Source organism: Oncorhynchus keta, chromosome 12 (genome assembly GCF_023373465.1).
Source record: "Oncorhynchus keta strain PuntledgeMale-10-30-2019 chromosome 12, Oket_V2, whole genome shotgun sequence".
NCBI classification, from domain to species: domain Eukaryota; kingdom Metazoa; phylum Chordata; class Actinopteri; order Salmoniformes; family Salmonidae; genus Oncorhynchus; species Oncorhynchus keta.
The window spans coordinates 56,693,864-56,705,016 of NC_068432.1; positions in this window are offsets into that span (position 1 = coordinate 56,693,864).

An 11,153-nucleotide genomic window follows, 5' to 3' on the forward strand; every position below is an offset into this window, starting at 1 on the left:
GCAACTCCCCAAAGGGCTCAGGATAGGTGAAGGTCTGGTCATGCATCCTCTGAAACAGCCAAGTCGCGCTGCTCACTTAAGTAGGAAGCCAGCCATACCAATATTTAGGAGGAAACACAATTCAACTGACAACTGAAGTCAGCTTGACGACGCCCGGCCCGCCACAAGAAGTTGCTAGAGTGTGATGAGCCGGACGACGCTGAGCCAATTGTATGCAGTCCTAATGGCTGTAGTGATACACAGCATTGCAGTGCCGTAGAACACTTGGGAGGAGTAAAAAAGGATCTGGGATTGTTTTTCATAGTTCAGACCAGGCCCCTTAGTTCCAGTGAAGGGAAATAGATGATTCTGTGCTTCCAACTTTGTGGTAACAGTTTGGGAAAGGCTCTTTCCTGTTTCAGCATGACAATTCCCCCGTGCACAAAGCGAGGTCCAAACAGAAATGGTTTGTCGAGATCAGCGTGGAGCAACTTGACTGTCCTGCACAGATCCTTGACCTCTACCCCATCAAAAAACCTTTCGGATTAATTGGAATGCCGACTGTGAGCCAGGCCTAATCCCCCAACGTCCATTCCTGACCTCAGTAATGCTCTTGTGGCTGAATGGAAGCAAGTCCCTGAAGCAATGTTCCAACATCTAGTGGAAGGCCTTCCCAGAAGAGTGGAGGCTGTTATAGCAGCAAAGTGGGGACCAAATCCATATTAATGCCAATGATTTTGGAATGAGATGTTTGACGAACAGGTGTCCACATACCTTTGGTCATGTAGTGTTTATAAAACATTCAGAATCTCCAGGACTTGACTTATCTGGGTCTGGGAAACCAGCCCTACATTTAGTTGTGGGACAAACTGAGGACATGGAAATTACTGCAGTGAGACCAGTTCCCTAACCCTGTCTCCGTCCTCCAATCATCAAATAGGGAATTTAGTGAATTTCCACTATTTAGATATGTAATTAGCACTGTGAGTACACACTGTGGAGAAATCCATAATTAAAACATGTTTGAGATTACCCAAACACTGTGTATGGAGAGCTAGATGTTAGCATTTTGGCAGAATGACAATTTAGATTTAAGATTTTGCTTGAGATTCGCTGTCTGATCTTCCACAAAATTAAGACGTCAGGTATACATTGTTACAACTGAATACTGATTCTATGGATATAGGACATGGATCTATCTGCCTTCTAGAAGTACATACGTGTGACCATTTAAAAGTAAAATGTTGAAAATGTCCCAGTTCTTCAAAGATGCACGATTGAAGGAAAGCGAGGTAAATGAATAAACCAGAGTGATTAAGTTGTGTTGGGTAAACACACAATTTGTAACCTACACTTCTATTTCTCAGTTGGATCCATTATTCATAAAACAGATTATTATTTTATGAGACTCCTCATTATTCATGATTATTCATGAGGTTCCGTGAAAAGTAGGACACATAGAGAGAGAGGGGAGAGAAAGAGAGGAGAGAAAGAGAGGAGAGAAAGAGAGGAGAGAGAGAAAGAGAGGAGAGAAAGAGAGAAGAGAGGAGAGAGGATAGAGAAGAGAGGAGAGAGGATAGAGAGGAGAGGAGAGAGAGGAGATAAAGAGAGGACAGAGAGGAGGGAAAGAGAGGAGAGAGAGGAGAGAAAGAGAGGAGAGAAAGAGAGGAGAGAAAGAGAGGAGAGAAAGAGAGGAGAGAAAGAGAGGAGAGAACGAGAAGAGAGAGAGGAGAAAAAGAGAGGAGAGAGAGGAGAAAAAGAGAGGAGAGAGAGGAGAGAAAGAGAGGAAAGAGAGGAGAGGACAGGACAGAGGAGAGATAAGAGAAGAGAAAGAGTGGAGAGAGAGATGAGAAAGAAGAGAGAGGAGAGAGAAAAAGAGGAGAAGAGAGAGAGAGGACAGAGAGGAGAGATAGGGGAAGAGAGAAGAGAGAGGGGAGAGAGAGCGAGAAGAGAGAGGGGAAGAGAGAAGAGAGAGGGGAGAGAGAGCGAGAAGAGAGAGAGGAGAGAGAAGAGATAGGAGAGACGAGAGGATAGCAGAGAGGAGAGAGGGGACAGAGAAGAGAGAGATGGGAGCGAAGATGGAGAAGAGAAGAGAGACAGGAGATGGGGCGGTAGGTAGCCTAGTGGTCAGAGCGTTGGACTAGTAACCGGAAGGTTGCAAGTTCAAACCCCTGAGCTGACAAGGTACAAATCTGTCGCAGAACAGTACTGTTCCTAGGCCGTCATTGAAAATAAGAATTTGTTCTTAACTGACTTGCCTGGTTAAATAAAGGTAAAGAAAATGGAGAGCAGAGAGAGGAGAGAGAACCAGAAATACCAGAAAGCAACCTGTAACCAAAATATCCCCAAATAATTGGGGAGTCCATAAACACAAACAACTTATGGCAAAATTGGGAAAAAAAATAAACAAATCAAAACAAGAGGAATTAGCGATACAAAATGGTGACATATGGACCCATTTTAAAACACTCTACAACACTGTTCAAATTGACACAAACGCAGAACAACGACAAATTCATGTGAAGTTGAATGGATTAGAAAAAGCTATAAAGGACAATCAACATCCACTGGACCAGGAGCTCAATAAGAAACTAAACTATTACTGACCAGGAGCTCAATAAGAAACTAAACTATTACTGACCAGGAGCTCTATAAGAAACTAAACTATTACTGACCAGGAGCTCTATAAGAAACTAAACTATTACTGACCAGGAGCTCTGTAAGAAACTAAACTATTACTGACCAGGATCTCTATAAGAAACTAAACTATTACTGACCAGGAGCTCTATAAGAAACTAAACTATTACTGACCAGGAGCTCTATAAGAAACTAAACTATTACTGACCAGGAGCTCTGTAAGAAACTAAACTATTACTGACCAGGATCTCTATAAGAAACTAAACTATTACTGACCAGGAGCTCTATAAGAAACTAAACTATTACTGACCAGGAGCTCTATAGGAAACTAAATTATTACTGACCAGGAGCTCTGTAAGAAACTAAACTATTACTGACCAGGATCTCTATAAGAAACTAAACTATTACTGACCAGGAGCTCTGTAAGAAACTAAACTATTACTGACCAGGATCTCTATAAGAAACTAAACTATTACTGACCAGGAGCTCTGTAAGAAACTAAACTATTACTGACCAGGATCTCTGTAAGAAACTAAACTATTACTGACCAGGAGCTCTGTAAGAAACTAAACTATTACTGACCAGGAGCTCTGTAAGAAACTAAACTATTACTGACCAGGAGCTCTGTAAGAAACTAAACTATTACTGACCAGGATCTCTATAAGAAACTAAACTATTACTGACCAGGAGCTCTGTAAGAAACTAAACTATTACTGACCAGGATCTCTATAAGAAACTAAACTATTACTGACCAGGAGCTCTATAAGAAACTAAACTATTACTGACCAGGAGCTCTGTAAGAAACTAAACTATTACTGACCAGGATCTCTATAAGAAACTAAACTATTACTGACCAGGAGCTCTGTAAGAAACTAAACTATTACTGACCAGGATCTCTATAAGAAACTAAACTATTACTGACCAGGAGCTCTGTAAGAAACTAAACTATTACTGACCAGGATCTCTATAAGAAACTAAACTATTACTGACCAGGAGCTCTGTAAGAAACTAAACTATTACTGACCAGGAGCTCTATAAGAAACTAAACTATTACTGACCAGGAGCTCTATAGGAAACTAAATTATTACTGACCAGGAGCTCTATAAGAAACTAAACTATTACTGACCAGGAGCTCTATAAGAAACTAAACTATTACTGACCAGGAGCTCTATAAGAAACTAAACTATTACTGACCAGGAGCTCTGTAAGAAACTAAACTATTACTGACCAGGATCTCTATAAGAAACTAAACTATTACTGACCAGGAGCTCTGTAAGAAACTAAACTATTACTGACCAGGATCTCTATAAGAAACTAAACTATTACTGACCAGGAGCTCTGTAAGAAACTAAACTATTACTGACCAGGAGCTCTATAAGAAACTAAACTATTACTGACCAGGAGCTCTGTAAGAAACTAAACTATTACTGACCAGGAGCTCTATAAGAAACTAAACTATTACTGACCAGGAGCTCTATAAGAAACTAAACTATTACTGACCAGGAGCTCTGTAAGAAACTAAACTATTACTGACCAGGATCTCTATAAGAAACTAAACTATTACTGACCAGGAGCTCTGTAAGAAACTAAACTATTACTGACCAGGATCTCTATAAGAAACTAAACTATTACTGACCAGGATCTCTATAAGAAACTAAACTATTACTGACCAGGAGCTCTGTAAGAAACTAAACTATTACTGACCAGGATCTCTATAAGAAACTAAACTATTACTGACCAGGAGCTCTATAAGAAACTAAACTATTACTGACCAGGAGCTCTATAAGAAACTAAACTATTACTGACCAGGAGCTCTATAAGAAACTAAACTATTACTGACCAGGATCTCTATAAGAAACTAAACTATTACTGACCAGGAGCTCTGTAAGAAACTAAACTATTACTGACCAGGATCTCTATAAGAAACTAAACTATTACTGACCAGGAGCTCTATAAGAAACTAAACTATTACTGACCAGGATCTCTATAAGAAACTAAACTATTACTGACCAGGAGCTCTATAAGAAACTAAACTATTACTGACCAGGAGCTCTATAAGAAACTAAACTATTACTGACCAGGAGCTCTATAAGAAACTAAACTATTACTGACCAGGAGCTCTATAAGAAACTAAACTATTACTGACCAGGGCCTCTATAAGAAACTAAACTATTACTGACCAGGAGCTCTATAAGACACTAAACTATTACTGACCAGGAGCTCTATAAGAAACTAAACTATTACTGACCAGGATCTCTATAAGAAACTAAACTATTACTGACCAGGAGCTCTATAAGAAACTAAACTATTACTGACCAGGATCTCTATAAGACACTAAACTATTACTGACCAGGAGCTCTATAAGAAACTAAACTATTAATGACCAGGAGCTCTATAAGACACTAAACTATTACTGACCAGGAGCTCTATAAGAAACTAAACTATTACTGACCAGGAGCTCTATAAGAAACTAAACTATTACTGACCAGGAGCTCTATAAGAAACTAAACTATTAATGACCACGAGCTCTATAAGACACTAAACTATTACTGACCAGGAGCTCTATAAGAAACTAAACTATTACTGACCAGGAGCTCTATAAGACACTAAACTATTACTGACCAGGAGCTCTATAAGACACTAAACTATTACTGACCAGGAGCTCTATAAGAAACTTCAGGCCCTCAAATTTAAAAAAGCATGCGGTCCTGATGGCTTCCTAAATGAGATGCTCAAACTCACTAGTGTAACATTTCAGTCGGCTGTATTAAAACAGTTTGATTTGATCCTAAGTGTAGGTTATTTCCCTGACATCTGGAATCAAGGACTCGTGACCCCAATCTTTAAGAACGGAGACAAATTTGACCCTAATGATTACAGAGGCATTTGTGTGAACAGTAACCTGGGGAAGGTTTTCTGTAGGATTATAAATGTACGAGTTCTAAACTTCCTTAATAAGCACAATGTCTTGAGTAAAAGACAAATTGGATTTATACCAAAACATCACACGACCAATCATATTTACACCAAAATAATAACAAAACGCTCGCTTTATCGACTTTCAAAAAGCGTTTGATTCTATTTGGCATACATGACTGTTCTACACAGTTATTTAAAGTGTGTAGGGGGTAAAGCTTATGACATAATTAAATCAATGTATACTGGCAATACGTGCAGCATTAAAATTGTCAAGAAAATAACAGAATTCCTTAACCAGGGACAGGGCCTTCGCCAGGGTTGTAATCTGAGCCCTGGACTCTTCAATATTTACATCAACGAATTGGCCACAATTCTATAAAATCCCTCAGCCCCTGGTGTTAGTCTCCACAATTCAGAAGTTAAATGCCTTCTCTTGGCAGATGACCTATGCCTGCTGTCACCCACAGCACATGGCCTACAGCAGAGCCTGGACCTGCTAGAGCAGTACTGCCAGACCTGGGCCCTGGCAGTAAACCCCCACAGCACATGGCCTACAGCAGAGCCTGGACCTGCTAGAGCAGTACTGTCAGACCTGGGCCCTGGCAGTAAACCCCCACAGCACATGGCCTACAGCAGAGCCTGGACCTGCTAGAGCAGTACTGCCAGACATGGGCCCTGGCAGTAAACCCAAAAAAGACTAAAATAATGATTTTCCAGAGAAGATCGAGATCTCAGGGAATTAGAAGTTCTCAATTGGTACAAAATATATAGAGTACTGCACAAACTACAATACTTAGGTTTAAAAATAAGCTCAACTGGACACCTTAATGAGGCAGTGAATGAATGGCAGGTAATGGCATTCTACGCCATTAAAAAAACAAATTAAAATTTAAATACCTATTAAAATGTGGCCAAAACTTATTGAATGTGTCATTGAACCAATTGCACTTTATGTCAGCGAGGTGTGGGGTCCACTTGCAAAACAAGATTTCACCAAATGGGACAAACACCCCATTGAAACCCTGCATGCAGAGTTCTGTAAGATTCTCCTACATGTCCAGAGGAAAACTACAAACAATGCATGCAGGGCAGAATTAGGCCAGTATCCACTAATAATAAAAATTCAAAAAAGAGCAATTAAGTGTTGGAAAGATCTAAAATACAGTGACCGCCTCTGCTATCATTGCCAAGCCCTGCAATGCCAAGAGCTGAGCAAAGAAAAGAGTCCCCTCATCCAGCTGGTCCTGGGGCTGAATTCACAAACCTCTTCTACTAACACACTGAAGCCCCAGGACCCTCATCCAGCTGGTCCTGAGGCTGAGTTCACTAACCTGTTCTACTAACACACTGAAGCCTCAGTCTCCTCATCCAGCTGGTCCTGGGGCTGAATTCACAAACCTCTTCTACTAACACACTGAAGCCCCAGGACCCTCATCCAGCTGGTCCTGGGGCTGAGTTCACTAACCTGTTCTACTAACACACTGAAGCCTCAGTCTCCTCATCCAGCTGGTCTTGGGGCTGAGTTCACAAACCTCTGCTACTAACACACTGAAGTCTAAAACCCCTCATCCAGCTGGTCCTGGGGCTGAGTTCACAAACCTCTTCTACTAACACACTGAAGCCTCAGTCCCCTCATCCAGCTGGTCCTGGGGCTGAGTTCACAAACCTGTTCTACTAACACAATGAAGCCTCAGTCCCTTCATCCAGCTGGTCCTGGGGCTGAGTTCACAAACCTGTTCTACTAACACAATGAAGCCTCAGTCCCCTCATCCAGCTGGTCCTGGGGCTGAGTTCACAAACCTGTTCTACTAACACACTGAAGCCTCAGGACCAGAACATCCAATCAATCAGAATAAAACGAATTACAACACAGTCAAAACAACACTACATTGCTTATTGGGAAACACAAACACAAAGCAGAATGCAGTGCTATCTGGCCCTAAATCGACAGTACACTGTGGCTAACTACTTGACCATGGTTACTGATCAAAACCTTTAAAAAAAACATGACAAAGTATAGGCTGTGTGAGCACAGCCTTGGAAAGGGTAGACAGAAAAAGCTGGCTATCAACAGAAGACTTGCCATTGAGAAGGGTAGACACAGGAAAACCTGGCTCCCTGTAGAGGAAAGGCTGTGTAACCACTGCACCACAGCAGAACCTGGCTCCCTGTAGAGGAAAGGCTGTGCAACCACTGCACCACAGCAGAACCTGGTAGAGGAAAGGCTGTGTAACCACTGCACCACAGCAGAACCTGGCTCCCTGTAGAGGAAAGGCTGTGTAACCACTGCACCACAGCAGAACCTGGCTCCCTGTAGAGGAAAGGCTGTGCAACCACTGCACCACAGCAGAACCTGGCTCCCTGTAGAGGAAAGGCTGTGCAACCACTGCACCACAGCAGAACCTGGCTCCCTGTAGAGGAAAGGCTGTGCAACCACTGCACCACAGCAGAACCTGGCTCCCTGTAGAGGAAAGGCTGTGTAACCACTGCACCACAGCAGAACCTGGCTCCCTGTAGAGGAAAGGCTGTGTAACCACTGCACCACAGCAGAACATGGCTCCCTGTAGAGGAAAGGCTGTGCAACCACAGCACCACAGCAGAACCTGGCTCCCTGTAGAGGAAAGGCTGTGTAACCACTGCACCACAGCAGAACCTGGCTCCCTGTAGAGGAAAGGCTGTGTAACCACTGCACAACAGCAGAACCTGGCTCCCTGTAGAGGAAAGGCTGTGTAACCACTGCACCACAGCAGAATCTGGTTCCCTGTAGCAGAAAGGCTGTGCAACCACAGCACCACAGCAGAACCTGGCTCCCTGTAGAGGAAAGGCTGTGTAACCACTGAACAACAGCAGAACCTGGCTCCCTGTAGAGGAAAGGCTGTGCAACCACAGCACCACAGCAGAACCTGGCTCCCTATAGAGGAAAGGCTGTGCAACCACTGAACAACAGCAGAACCTGGCTCCCTGTAGAGGAAAGGCTGTGTAACCACTGAACAACAGCAGAACCTGGCTCCCTGTAGAGGAAAGGCTGTGTAACCACTGCACAACAGCAGAACCTGTCTCCCTGTAGAGGAAAGGCTGTGCAACCACTGAACAACAGCAGAACCTGGCTCCCTGTAGAGGAAAGGCTGTGTAACCACTGAACAACAGCAGAACCTGGCTCCCTGTAGAGGAAAGGCTGTGTAACCACTGAACAACAGCAGAACCTGGCTCCCTGTAGAGGAAAGGCTGTGCAACCACTGCACCACAGCAGAACCTGGCTCCCTATAGAGGAAAGGCTGTGCAACCACTGCACCACAGCAGAACCTGAGACAGAACTGCATTTTCTGATAACATAGTAACAAATATAAAACAATTGGAGAGTGTCATTTCTCAAAATGGGAAACCCTGATTCAAGGACTACATTGCTACCTGCCCTAAGATGAGGGACAGTGTCTGATAGACCAATCGACCTGCACATGTCCTCTACTGTATGCTTATTGTTATTGTTGACTGTATCCTCATTGTTATTGTTGACTGTATGGTTATTGTTATTGTTGACTGTATGGTTATTGTTATTGTTGACTGTATCCTCATTGTTATTGTTGACTGTATGGTTATTGTTATTGTTGACTGTATGGTTATTGTTATTGTTGACTGTATCCTCATTGTTATTGTTGACTGTATGGTTATTGTTATTGTTGACTGTATGGTTATTGTTATTGTTGACTGTATCCTCATTGTTATTGTTGACTGTATGGTTATTGTTATTGTTATTGTTGACTGTATGGTTATTGTTATTGGTGACTGTATGGTTATTGTTATTGTTGACTGTATGCTTATTGTTATTGTTGACTGTATGGTTATTGTTATTGTTGACTGTATGGTTATTGTTATTGTTGACTGTATGCTTATTGTTATTGTTGACTGTATGGTTATTGTTATTGTTGACTGTATGGTTATTGTTATTGTTGACTGTATGGTTATTGTTATTGTTGACTGTATGGTTATTGTTATTGTTGACTGTATGGTTATTGTTATTGTTGACTGTATGGTTATTGTTATTGTTGACTGTATGGTTATTGTTATTGTTGACTGTATGGTTATTGTTATTGTTATTGTTGACTGTATGGTTATTGTTATTGTTATTGGTGACTGTATGGTTATTTTGATCCTTTGGTTATTGTTGTTACTGTTGTCCTGTTGACAATTTTGATTCTTATTATTTTCATGTTGTAAATATCCAAGAGATTTTTCAGGATGTTTTAACAAAAATATAGATGTAGAGTTAAATAAACTTGGATTTGTTTTCAGGAACATAAATCACCAGGACATATACAGTATACTACCCTCTACAACATAACATTCACTATGTCACCAGGACATATACAGCATGCTACCCTCTACATTATAACCTTCACTCCAAATTAAAACTCCCAACCTACAACCTTATTTTGGACAAAATTAGCAGGAAGAATTCCTACTACCAAAGATTCTTATTTCCAAGCTATACAGCTCTGGCAAACAAACAACAGAAACCTGAAAACACCAGGTTTTTCCCAAGAAAGCTAAGGTAACTGAGCTAAACGACTACCGCCCCGTAGCACTCACTTCCGTCTTTGAGAGAGACTCGTCAAGGACATATCACCTCCACCCTACCTGACACCCTAGACCCACTCCAATTTGCTTACCGCCCAAATAGGTCCACAGACGATGCAATCTCAACCACACTGCACACTGCCCTAACCCATCTGGACAAGAGAAATACCTATGTGAGAATGCTGTTCATCGACTACAGCTCAGCATTTAACACCATAGTACCCTCCAAACTCGATCAAGCTCGAGACCCTGGGTCTCGACCCCGTCCTGTGCAACTGGGTACTGGACTTCCTGACGGGCCGCCCCAGGTGGTGAGGGTAGGCAACAACATCTCCTCCCCGCTGATCCTCAACACGGGGGCCCCACAAGGGTGCGTTCTGAGCCCTCTCCTGTACTCCCTGTTCACCCACGACTGCGTGGCCACGCACGCTCCAACTCAATCATCAAGTTTGCGGATGACACAACAGTGGTAGGCTTGATTACCAACAACGACGAGACGGCCTACAGGGAGGAGGTGAGGGCCCTCGGAGTGTGGTGTCAGGAAAATAACCTCACACTCAACGTCAACAAAACTAAGGAGATGATTGTGGACTTCAGGAAACAGCAGAGGGAACACCCCCTATCCACATCGATGGAACAGTAGTGGAGAGGGTAGCTAGTTTTAAGTTCCTCGGCATACACATCACAGACAAACTGAATTGGTCCACTCACACTGACAGCGTCGTGAAGAAGGCGCAGCAGCGCCTATTCAACCTCAGGAGGCTGAAGAAATTCGGCTTGTCACCAAAAGCACTCACAAACTTCTACAGATGCACAATCAAGAGCATCCTGGCGGGCTGTATCACCGCCTGGTACGGCAACTGCTCCGCCCTCAACCGTAAGGCTCTCCAGAGGGTAGTGAGGACTGCACCACGCATCACCGGGGCAAACTACCTGCCCTCCAGGACACCTACACCACCCGTTGTTACAGGAAGGCCATAAAGATCATCAAGGACATCAACCACCCGAACCACTGCCTGTTCACCCCGCTATCATCCAGAAGG